This window comes from Culex pipiens, chromosome 2 (genome assembly GCF_016801865.2).
Source record: "Culex pipiens pallens isolate TS chromosome 2, TS_CPP_V2, whole genome shotgun sequence".
Lineage (NCBI taxonomy): Eukaryota > Metazoa > Arthropoda > Insecta > Diptera > Culicidae > Culex > Culex pipiens.
The window spans coordinates 114,772,037-114,785,097 of record NC_068938.1 but is presented as its reverse complement, the minus strand read 5'-3'; the positions used below and the strand labels follow the sequence as shown (position 1 = coordinate 114,785,097).

At 35.1% G+C, this 13,061-nt stretch overlaps 1 long non-coding RNA gene across 1 annotated transcript in view; it reads left to right on the top strand.

The window, feature by feature from the left end:
- Positions 1–13,061, top strand: part of LOC120422196 (uncharacterized) — a 38,616-nt gene that overhangs the window by 24,750 nt on the left and 805 nt on the right. Inside the window, exon 2 of the long non-coding RNA XR_005606094.2 lies at positions 12,994–13,061. This is a non-coding gene — a long non-coding RNA (uncharacterized LOC120422196). The remainder of the gene's footprint in view (positions 1–12,993) is intronic.

Sequence of the window (13,061 nt, the reverse complement as noted above, 5' to 3'; positions counted from 1 at the left end):
CATTTCCACCTTCATGAGCCAAAAAACACACAGCACACACACGGTTACACAAACACTCACACCGTTCGTTCGTGCGACAAACGACTGGATTTTTATAACTCTTTTAAAAATAAAAACGGTGGCAAAAAGAATTTGCGGTTCCGAGCGAATCGTTTATAACAGTCACGCTGATGCTGTTTGCTGGCCCTGCCGAGGATATTCCCACAAGTTCAACATCGTACTCTGTTTTAAAAAGTGTCGTTTTCCGACTCTGCCCATGGTTCTCCCAGCGCCCTTAGTTGAGGGTTTAATGCAGCCAGGACCAACATTACAATTTTAAGGCATTTTCCTCAGCTTATGTAGCGGTCATTATTTACAATGTGCTGGAATTTTTTTTAATGTTAGCTGTTTGAAGAAAATGTAATTTTAATCATGTTCTAGCATGTTCTGGTTCTGAACGGCGGAACATTTCTTATACCTTGCGCCGTCCACCAACATTTTATGCACATGCTCAAGTTCTTAAAGTCCCAAAGTTATTGCCCCCCTTACCTTGATATGTTCGTAAAACATCCTGAAAATCATAAAAAAATATTTTGATCTTTGACCTTTTTGGTCCCGAAACCACTCTAAAGTTCCCTCAACATTCAGAGTGAGGAGACTTGATCCCCTTTTTTGTATCGCACTTAACTCTGTCAATTTCCCACAAAACTTTGAACTTTTTGCATCAATTGAAAGCTTAAACATTCAACTATGTTTGGCTGATAAGGGTATTTCATCAGATAAACTCTCCAAACTCCAAGCGTTTTAAAAAAATATTTTAAATCGGCATTTTCAAAATGTTGGGGGTAATTTGATCCCCCTTTGAACATTTTGAAGAAATCTCAAGCAAAATGTTTCTTATTCATCCAAATTTTAAATTTAAAAAAGTTACAACAATTTCACATTAAACATGAACGTTTGTGTTCAAAATATAACAAGTTTAGCATGCAAAATATTTAAAAGTTTAAAATTTTATTTTTGAGACAAAAATTGGGCATTTTTACAAAAGCTGGCAATTTTTATTTACAAAACTTTTGAAAAATGGTTCAAACAGCAGTAAGTTATGTACAACAATACTAAAGGAAACTATGTACGAAAACCCAGCCCAATTAATTAAACTTGAGGCTAATTCCAGTGACTGTAAAAATGCAGGGATCAAGTCTCCCTAAACGTACTTTTTTAAACAATTGATTGTAAAATAGTATGACGATAAATTTAATGTCAAATGCTTACCGTAATCTGGGGTGAATCGGGACTACAGTCTGAATAGGGACAGCAGTTTTTAGAGCACTTAAAGCTTTTAAATTTGGAAATGGATGTACACATTTTGTGGGCCTGAGTCTGTTCTAACCGAAACCAACCAGAAAAATCAAAATATTGTGCTCCAACATGCTTAAAACTGCTGTCCCAATTCGCCCCATGTGTCCCGATTGACCCCAGTTTACGGTATGGGTTTTGGAGTTGATAAGTTTATCAAACAATTCGAGTACCTATAAAAGATATGTTTTTGAATAAATTTTGTGTGTTTACTATAAATATCAAAACAAAGAAAAAAGATCTTTTGGTGGTTATTTGCAGCACTTTTTAGAAAAGTGTGTGTAACTCAATCTGTTTGTTTGACATGTTTTATTTTTTTCTTAGTTTTCTTACAATGAGTTTTAGTCAATTTCGAACAACTTTCTAGAGCAAAGCAATTTTTTAACCCACATGCTGATGAGATACAGGCTTGGGATCAAGTGTCCCTGGGGATCAAGTCTCCCCACTCTCCCCTACACTGTTTACAAGGTCTTCGTTGATTTTCCCTGAACAAAATCGACGACGGCATCGAAATGTGAAAAAAAATGTATACAGTGCACGCCTTCTAACTTCCTAATTGAGTCATAACCCAAAAGAATAATGCTATCAACTCACACCATCAAAACAAATGTGTTCAGCGAAGTTTCAGATTTCATCAAATCTCCAACAAAGCTCGACCGATTTTCCAAAATTTTGGCTTTGATTACACTGAAAAAATAATCCTATTTTCAGTTATAAGTAATGTAATTAAGAGCGAGTCCACGAGCAAAGCATATCCATCTCGAATGGACCTCACCAATGTGTCTGAAATTTTCAAGGGTTGTTTGTACATATCAAACTAGCATCTAGTTTAAATATGAGCACTTTAGGTCAATGGTAAGTTGGGCAAATCGGGAGACAAAGTTTTATGCTTCAATAACATCAAAAATCTTAAAATGTCAAAATTCAACTAAATTTCAAAATTCTAAATGCATCTGAACAGGCTTAAAAAGGCAACAAAATGCGGTGTGAAACATCCAAATTTGATAATCTGAAGAAGTTTTAGTGAAAAAAGCACAATTTTCAAACTCAAATAAAAAAGTGTTCCATCCAGATATCAGCTTAATTCGACCTGAATCTTGTAGGGTACATCTGGAACTACCATTTAAGACTGAGAACGCTTTGGGTAAGGTAGTTTAACACATTAAATTTACACTTTTTCTTTTAGTGATTTTTTTGGTTGTAAGTTTTTGCTCGGGAGACCCCTTGGATCCCATTTTCTGGTGAAAATTTGGTCATATTCGTGTTTCTGAGTAAATTTTACAATAGAAACATGCTTAAAATAGTAGTTTATGCAACAAGTTGCAAAAAGAGGATTTTTTCAGCACGAGTCGTACATTTATCTAACGAGGTTCACCGAGTTAGATAAATACGACGAGTGATGAAAAATCAAGTTTTGCAACGAGTTCCATACAACGTTTTTTGCAATTCCGAAAAACACCCTTTGGACAGAATTATAGGACAAATGTCAATGAATCGATCAAATAAAAAAAATGTTGAAAAGTATAACTTTTCCTAACAAGTGCTGAAAAGTTCAACTTTTCAGCATCCATTTCAGTGCTGAAGAGTAGAACTTTTCAGCATTTGTTTTGAAAAGGGTTAATATTCGATTCTGTTATTTTTGGTACAGAAAAGTAGGCTGTTTCGTCGTTCAAGAATGACAGGAAAAGTAAGTAGTTTTACGACGGAATTGCAAAAATGTTTATTTTCATCTATTAATCAAGTTCGTTTCCAAGGATACTGGATGTTACCAGTTAAAAATCAGCTTCTTTTTTTACTCTCTTTGCAAAAATGGTAATTTTCAGAAGCTAGTAACTTTTCAACGAAAAAATCCGTAAAAATGGTGTCTTGATTTTTTATTGAATTTAGCCTAGTGATGGGTCAATCTTTGAGTTCAGGAGGTAACCCCGAAAAGCCCGGATTTGGACCACCGTAATGTCTACAAAGTTTCATTAAAATCGGAGAGGGTCGAGTACAAAAGTATCAGAAAAATTCCTAATTTGAGCTGGAATTGCTCTGCAGTTAACTTTAGTTAGTCTGCCGAAGGTCCCTGGTTCGATTCCGGTAGACGACACATAATTTTTTTTTAACTTGAGAGCATCATTCTCTTGGCCATCTCGTGCTTTGTTCTTTGTGTTCGTAAATGTGACCAATAGAGTTATCTACGTGCGCATGTATTACGTGTACGTACACGAAAAAAAGTGAGGTTAAATTTTGTACCGGCCAGCAAAACAAATGGTGTGCTAGTGTGTGTGAGATTGCGCCTCGATAGCTCTATGATCTCTCAGACGAGTCCTGCCCAGTTTTGGGTGAAGTCTACACAGAAAAAAAATATGTGAATTTACTCGACATGTAAAAAATGAATCACATGTAAACTCAGTTGATGTAAACTTGAGATTCGACGTAAACGGTTGAATCACATGTAAAATGATGTTTTTACGTATAATTTGTTGCAAATTTACATCAAATTGCATTTGAACTTAAATGTTTAATGACGTGCAAAAGTGTTACATCATAAATGATGTAACATTCGGAAATATTTTTTTGTGTGTACGCGTTATTGTTGAAATATTTTTCATACCGTGATTTTTTAGCGGCAGCTACGAAGCAAATAGCAAATTTTTAAATGATCTTCCAAAGATGATTATATTTTCAGTTATGAAGGAGACATTTCTTTCAATTGGTTGACATTTTTATATTAAATTCTGTATTGTGTAATTGGAGTCTTCATTTGAGTATTTTTATTTAATTTTTTACTAATTAATCTATGAGGGAATAATACATTGAAATTACTGATGTATGGTTCAAACGGACAACTAGGCACAATAAAGTAAGAAGTATTTACTTCTTGAATGTTATATAAACGCTTAAAAGTGTTTCAATTTCCATGTATAGCAAAATGTGGTATCGTTAGTAAGCCTTCATGTAAATAGTTAGCAGTTCAAGTCCAACGCCAAAGCTTCAAGCTGCTGATCATGTTCACGCTGTAGCTGGAGTTAAATTATGCATGCTAATACTGACAGTTTTGACAAACTGAACCCCGACCGGATAAATGAACATCACACAAGCCCGCTGTCAGCTAGCCGATGACTGAGCTTTTGCAGGCTCATCTTCATCTATATGCAAATACGCTCTGTTAGCCGGTATAGCTGTGATGACTGACTGACGCAGGCCATCGGGGTTCACTTCCGTTGCTGTTGTTTCGACGGAACCAGACCAGGATTAGATAAAAAGGCTTAACAGGATGCTGGATTCCTATAAATTCTAAATATAATCCTAGTTGTCAAGAAGCTGGCTGGCTTGGCTGACTGACTGACAAGGTTAATTAGAACTTCGCCTCACTTCGATTCCCGCTAAATTGAGCGTGCATCCTTTGAGAGGCATTCGAGCGAAATTGCGTCAGGGAACACATTTGCGCGCTGGGTAGACAGCTCTTTTGACACGTCGTCGGAACGCCAAGATGATACAGAAGAAAGAAACGTTTCTTGCTGCCAAGCTTCCGGTGGGAAAGATACCTATCAGCGAGCAGTTTTGAAGTTGACAAGTTGTGCTCTGCTATGTCAGTGGACTCTAATGGATTTGTATCTATTTTTGGGTTACTCTTTTAAAGCTAATCACATCGATGGAAGAATAATTTCCAAGCTTATGGCTAAATTCCCTTTGGCAAGTTGCAGCAATTTGCGGGGTGTGTTAAGATAGCACAATCAGATCATTGATATCATTAATAATCGTTAACGGAGCACATCAACCCAAGCTTTTGCACCAAGATTTATGTTAGATACATTTTATTATCTTCAAAACTGCAGAAACCTTCGATATATTTTTTGATTCATCAAATTGTTACAGGATTGGGTCCGCATGTTGACAATTTTGGAATAAGAAGACAACAACTTCCTTGATTGTTGTGCACCCTCAATATGAAAAGTGATAACAATGCACAGAGTTTTCCCGGTTTTTGCTGAATATCTCAGGATTTAAATCGAATTTCGGGGAACTATGAATATCAAAAAGTGAGGCATAAAAATTTGCACAAATGGCGCCTAAGATAGCACGATCACGACGATATTAAAACAACCGGGATTTAGAGATGAGAGTTGTGTTGTGATAAGGTTTGCAGAGCAGAAAGTACGATGTCGTCCGTTTGGAGTTCAGCGGTAAAAGAGACCGACTCGAGCGCAAGCTCGGTTTATTTAAGGTATGTTACATCATGTGCGTTGAATGTATTTGTGCTGTCATTTGACTAAGCACTCAGACGAGGGGTACTCAACAGTCCTCCCCCCTTTACTTAAAACTAAAGTTAACGAACTCATTAATGAAATGATAACAATGTAATTTATATAAAGCAAAGTTAAGTAACAAACAAAAATCTAATTCAACGTTTTGTTCTAATTCGAAAGAAATTAGTGTTCAGGAATTGTAAAAAAGTCTTCACCTCAGATAATTTCACTGTTAGAAGTATTCCTTTTACGTTTTTTACGTTTTGTTCCTTTCCGTTCAGAGACATCCCTAAACGGACGGTTTCTGCCGCATCCAGCACCACCCGTGTCCTCGTTCGAAATCTCCATGTTGTTTCGCATTTCGTCTTCAGTAGAAGGTCATTTCGTTTGCTGCACTCCACCAGCAACTTCTTTGATTGCCAATCACCACGAACAGCACAACTCCTTCGAGTCCACAACACGACGATTCGTGCTACTAGGCGCCATCGCGTTTTCTTGTCCTCGCTCCACTGGGAACCGTGTTGTACGAGTATCTGTTTAAAATACAAATAAAATTGTTTTAGGACATTTATAATGAAAACTGTAAAAACAACTCTAAAACTCAGGACAGAAATCCAGCATATCAGCCTGTGAACAAAGCCAATAGACCTTGAAACAACAAGTAATTCATCACTATTGTGGATTTTCGATTGAGAACTAATGCAAACACTGCATGGAATCAAGATATTTTGATCTATATTATGAAAATAAATGCTAGGCATGTCCCAAGTTAAAGAGACTACCTCATTCACCACCCTTTCAAAAAAAATCCATTGAAACCATTGAGTTTCCACATCTACTATCTGATCATCTGTCAAACACTTCTCTTGAAAAGTTTTAGTTTTAGGTATGCTATAGTTTAACTTGTTTATAATCTGCTTTTCATTCAATGTACCATTGCACACATAATTATTTGAAATTAAACTAAATTTCCATGACAGACCATCATCGTCTTGAATAAAATAAATGCACAGATTTGAACAAATGACCAACACACTAAAATTATGGAATTCTCCATTCGTCACTTTCGTCAGCCCGCGAATAAGATTTCTTAGCAAACAAATTGAGAAAACTAAACTCAAAAATATGAATAACACAATGACTATTGCCAAACTGTCCAGCAAACGATTACTTTCAAGCAAACAAACCAACAGCTTTGGTTTGATGCTTTTAAAAAGATTCCTGTTCAACATTTGTTGTTTCTCAATTGTGTAACAAATATGACTTTTCAAAAACAGATTTAATGATTTGGCATAGATGACTTGTAAACATTTCAATTTCCCGCTTTGAAAAAATAGCGTTTTGCCAACTTTGTCATTTAACAACCAGCAATCGTCCACAAATTTTTGATCATGCCGACCACAAAAATTGTCAACAAAGCGATTGTCTAACTTTTTAGCACATCCTTTACTCAAAATCAAAATAAATTGCAAATTTGCAATGCTCGTCAAAATATCAGTCATCAATTTGTACAGAAACAACGAAATTTGTATAGCTTTAAACCCATTTTGGCAAAAAATTACAGTAATCATAATCAAAAATATTATCATCAATTCAATGTCTTGCATATCATGCTCGTTTTTCAAATTAGATTTACATAGCGTTAAACTTAAACTACTACCTTTTCGCTCTGACATCTAAGAAACTTCGTCAAATAATACTTTTCCGAAACAAACACTTTCCGAACTTTCTTGAAACATTCCCCAAATTGGGGTTAAAATCAAATTCTGAACATCATCAATACAACACTCAATTCCACAACCATCATTGCCAATCAGCAGCTTTTTGTCCGAACTCTCACAGTTATCAAGATTTGCTTGATTTGAGTTAACATTAGTGGTAAATAAACATTCCAAATCAAAATTGTCACTGTCTTCCCAATTTGAGGTATAATATAAATTTGCTGCTATTGCATTGCTTGAAATATTCCTTTTGGTATCAAAATTATGTTCAATCGAACCCACGTTATTTTCCAACATCACATCTTGTTTCATATCCAAAACATCGTCATACAAAAATAAATTATTCAAACCACACACAACATTTTCTTCCCAATTTGGGGCACCTTCAAAACTCACGCTGACATCTGCTAAAAGTTCATTAAAACCTACATTCTCACATTCACCACCTTCCATGTTCTCATCATGTAAAAATCCAAAACCACAAAACAAATTTTCATCCCAATTCAGGGCATCATCACAATTTTCATCAATATTATAACAAGTTTTATCAAACAAATCGTTCAAATCCAAAATCGAATCATCCTCCCAATTCGGGGTAAACAAACTTTTCAATTCAATGTCAGCATAACTATCATCATCAATTGGTATAGAAAATGTGCTGTCATTCAACAAGCAACTAACATCAACTTCAAAATCAACCATTTGGTCCTCTATTTGTGTTTCATCCAGCTTAACATATGTTGTGTTCAAAACAGTAAAAATTTTCATGCATTGGTCATTATTATCTTGAAAGTTTTCTGTTTGGTTGAACATTTCCGCATTTGCGTACTCAATTTCACCACCTTCATTGCAGGAATAATCATCTGCAGTACTCTCACCCATGAAATTCACAAATTGTCTGTTGAAGTAATCAAGTTTGAAGCAATTTTGCTTAGAATGACCCATTTTTCCACAAAAATCACACGAAATTCTAGTCTGAGGATATCTCCTATCATAGCTTTTGTCAAAATACCTTTGTTGTTGTGTTTGGTTATTGAACCTTCGGTTAGTGTAAACTTGAGAATCAGAATTGTAGTTTTTATAAGGCTGAAATCTGGAATTGTTTCGCCTTTCTGGAAAATTTTGCCCTTGCAACCCATCATTTTGTCTGTAATTTCCGTACCGTGAAGACCCTTGCCTTTGTGTTGTTGTCTTTTGAATGTAATGAATTTGTTCTGGTGTAAAGTAACTGTACTGTCCCAATTGAGATTCTCCAGGTTGATTGTTTAATGCTTTAACGTTTTGTTTTGCTATGTTCCATGTTGTGATGAACTTGTCCATCTTGTCCAAAGTCAAACTTTCCTCCTTCAGCAAATTCTCTTTGAGATTCCCGTCAAGAAGACCCGCCAGGACCCTGTCCATAATGGCCACGTTCTTAAACGCCCCAAAACCACAGAATTCCGCCTGCATCTTGACCGCCTGCACGAAATCCTCATTGGATTCATCAGGTTGCTGGTTTCGCTGACTAAAACGAAAGCGTTGGACTAAGTCCGGCTCCGTTTTGTCCAATTTTTGTTTCAATTTTGACACAATATCAGCATAAGTGGCCTTATCCAGCTCATCTTTGCTGTAGTGCAATTTTAATTGAGAAAAAAGAAACGGACCACAGATCGTCATGAAATGAGATTTCTGACGATCATCCGGCACTTGATTTGCGTGAAAGGTATAGGCTAGTCGATCGGACCAGTCCGTAAATGACGTACCCTTTCTAAACATCTCAATAGAGGTAGCTAACCCGTTCGAACCCATGTTTTGGTATCAAAAATCAGGTTAAAAAAAATCAAAGTTCAAATTTTCCAAGGAAAAAAAATAAATAAAAAGAAAAACACAAAAAATCTCAATTACTGCAAATCCAGGGATCAAAATAAAACAGCTTTTCACTCACCGAAAGAAAAAAAATCGCTCGCGTAGTTCTTCACTCCTTCGTCGCCAATTAAAACAACCGGGATTTAGAGATGAGAGTTGTGTTGTGATAAGGTTTGCAGAGCAGAAAGTACGATGTCGTCCGTTTGGAGTTCAGCGGTCAAAAAAGACCGACTCGAGCGCAAGCTCGGTTTATTTAAGGTATGTTACATCATGTGCGTTGAATGTATTTGTGCTGTCATTTGACTAAGCACTCAGACGAGGGGTACTCAACAGATATAAATCATTGTACCTTTATCATCAAAGTTGCAGCAACAATAAAAATATTATTTTAAATTGTTTGCTGTTTTGTTCGCCAGAAGACTGTTACGAGTTTAACTTTAATCATAACATTATAACATCAACCCCATAAAATGTTGCAGATCACAAAACTTTTCACCAAGCGCTAATAAAGTTTCTTCTGCACACTTATTCAAAGTTTCCGAGCAAAATAGTTCAATCCGCTGCTTTGCAACTTTTTGCATGATGAGCTCGTTGTCAGGTTTGGCTCGTGAGTGGATGATTGTTGTTGGCTAATACAACAGACATGCACAGGAGGAAACTCCGCCAGCATTATCTAACAACAAGTTGTAGTGGAGAGCAGGTATTTGTTGAAGTAGTGAAATTAATTCCATCCATTTCTTGCTTCACACATGTGTGATAGCAGCCTTGGGGTAACTTTTGCTATGAAACAAAGCATCAGACACAACCCGAATGGCAAAATAAGCAACTTTTGCAACCGGAAATTGGATTCTCTTTTGTACGCGCTGCTGGTTTGCGTGTGGAACAATGTGCAGATTGTGCGATTGTGAGTAGGGGCAGTTGAAGCCAGCGTGAAGGATACATTTATCCTAAGTTTGTTCAGATATTCTTTTTCATATATTTGAAATGTGCTGAATATCACATTTAGCATTTAAAGCCATTTTACAAAAGTTCTTCCACTTTGTAAAGCATTATTCAACGTTAAACAACTTTTTTTTTATGCATTCAAGAAACTGTTAGATGTTAAGTGGCATGTCTTGCAAAGCTCAAGGAACTCAAAATTGTATAAAATATTTTGCGCGAGAATTCTGCCACAAGCCTATCATAATGATTTAAAGAGCAAGATGGCTAATGTCTGCAAAAAGTGACAATTCTCAAAGATTCTTTTCAAATGTTGAATACCATTTATCTCCGAAAGCCAGTCACTGTTGTGTCAATCATGCTAATCGATTTGAAAAAAGGTTAGTAGCCAAATATCCATTTTAAATCCATTTTAGATCTTTAAAAAAACATTGAAAAGTAGAACTCTAGAGACATTTTACTGGGGATAACTTTGGTTGTTGTTTTTCACTAACATTAACTATATTTCATATGGAAATAAGTATGCAGTAAATTTGTACTGTCCCATCATATGCATCTACTGATTTTTCATCAATTTAAATGATACTGAGCAATTCTCTCAGATTTCGATAATTCGATTTTTATTTTGTATTTTTTAATCCGACTGAAACTTTTTTGGTGCCTTCGGTATGCCCAAAGATGCCATTTTGCATCATTAGTTTGTCCATATAATTTTCCTTACAAATTTGACTGCTGTCCAAACAAAAATGATTTATAAAAATTCAAAAATCTGTATCTTTTGAAAAATTTTTTGAATCGATTTGGTGTCTTCGGCAAATGCACTAATTTAACCCTCTACAACCTAACCCCGCCTTTAGACGGGCTTCGATCTGAAAAATTGCCAAAAATCCATTTTTCAACCAATTTTTGATCTTTAAAATGCATTGGAAAGAAAAACTCTTAAAATTTTAGAAAAAATTAGGGTTGGAAGTTTTACTTGTTTTATGTGACTTTGCCAATGTTTTTAAAAATGTCATTTTTTTAGGGGTCAACTTTGGCTGTGATTTTTACTAACATTTCCTATATTTTAAGTAAAAATAAGTATGCAGTAATTTTTGTAGTGTCCCAGACTATGCCTCTACGCATTTTTTTACAATATAAATGATAATGGTGCCATTTTATAGCAGAAAATGCGAAAAACAAGTAAAAAATTGAAAAAGTGACTGTAAAAACATAAAAAAATTAGATAGGCAAAATATAATTATATTAGGTGGTAGAATAGGCCAAATACTACAAAAAAAAAAACAAACATAAACTAAACAAGATAAATGAAAATTAAAATACTAAATATTAAACAAGAAAACATTAAACAAGAGAAGTGAAATTTTTCGTAGAACAAAAGTTGCTCAAAATGACTTCCTGAACAGTAGAGGGTTAAAAAATTAAAAACTGTGATTATTTTCAAAAAAGTTACCTAAAAATGGCTTTAACTTGAAAACGGTGCACTTCATCAAAATTTCACTGAAATACTTTTTGATTACAAATTTGATTTTACATCGAAAAATGAAGTTGAAAATTTTTTGCGAACAATATTTCATTTTTTTTAAATAGTATTGATTCAAAAATTCATAACACGGTCACAGAACAAGGATTTCACATCGAAAAATGAAGTTGAAATTTTTTTGCGAATAATATTTCAATTTTTTGAAAAGAATAGTATTGATTCAAAAATTCATAACTCGGTCGCACAACCTTGAAATTTCTGAAAAGTTGGCAATTGAGGTTCCCTAAAACATATAAAAAAAAACTTTTTGCGGTGCTGTACATTGGAACTCCACAAAAATTTAAATTATTTTTGATCGATCCCAGACATGCGAAATATGATTTTAAACGCTGGAAAATGTATTCTTAATTCCTCACGCTATTTCCTTTAAAATTTTGAAATATTTTGAAAATATATGTTGCCACCCCCTGATTTTTCAAATTGATTTTGAAAAGGGGGGGGGCATAAACTTTGAAAAATATTTGCAACGACCTAACACGGGAATAATAAAATACAACACACACACAAAAAAATATTTCCGAATGTTACATCATTTATGATGTAACACTTTTGCACGGCATTAAACATTGAAATTCGAAAGGCAATTTGATGTAAATTTGCAACAAATTATACGTAAAAAACTCAAGTTTACATCAACTGAATTTACATGTGATTATTTTTTAACGTGTAGAGTAAATTCACAGATTTTTTTCTGTGTATAGTACAAACCGAGCAAAAGCTACAAAGAATGACTCTTAAATGCTTTGTATACATTATCACGTGTATTTTACCGTGTTTATTCAATAATCTATCCTTGAAACAGTCGCACGTGCAAGAAATTCTCCCAGTTTCACACGTGCAGATAATTTACTCTCATTCGCTCGGCCCCTGATAACTGTGTGCCGTGTTTGCAGTTCATATCTTAAATCATGGATGCATGCGCTCATGCTCGTGTTCATTGAAAATTCAGCACCACTCGAAAACCGCTAAGCTGGAAAATACGGTGGACATAAAAAGGCGGAAAAGTTTAAGGTGCAGTACTCATTCGAGCAGCATGTGCTCTCCAGAGCGGAAAAAAGTGAAGAAACTGTCCGAGAAAAGTTGGGAGAATATATAAATAAATAAGTAAGCTCCGAGCTCCAGGGCCACTACGGGGAAGAAATCATGCCGAGTAAAATCCTAAATCGTAAAATAAAGGACACTCGAAAGTAAACCCGATCATGAAGAAGCTAGTACGAGCTGCAGGTTAAATATATTTAACGTGGAACCATTTTTGACTGGAAAAGAATACCTTCAAATCATCCACAAATAAAGCAGTATTAATATATTTATCCATATCATCAATAAAGATATTGTAAATTATTTCTGCTAACAGTTACTCTTTTTTTTCTTTCAGAATTCACCCAGCGCTATAATAATTTCATTCACCTGAACCTCATTGGAATGTTTGGACACGCGTGATAA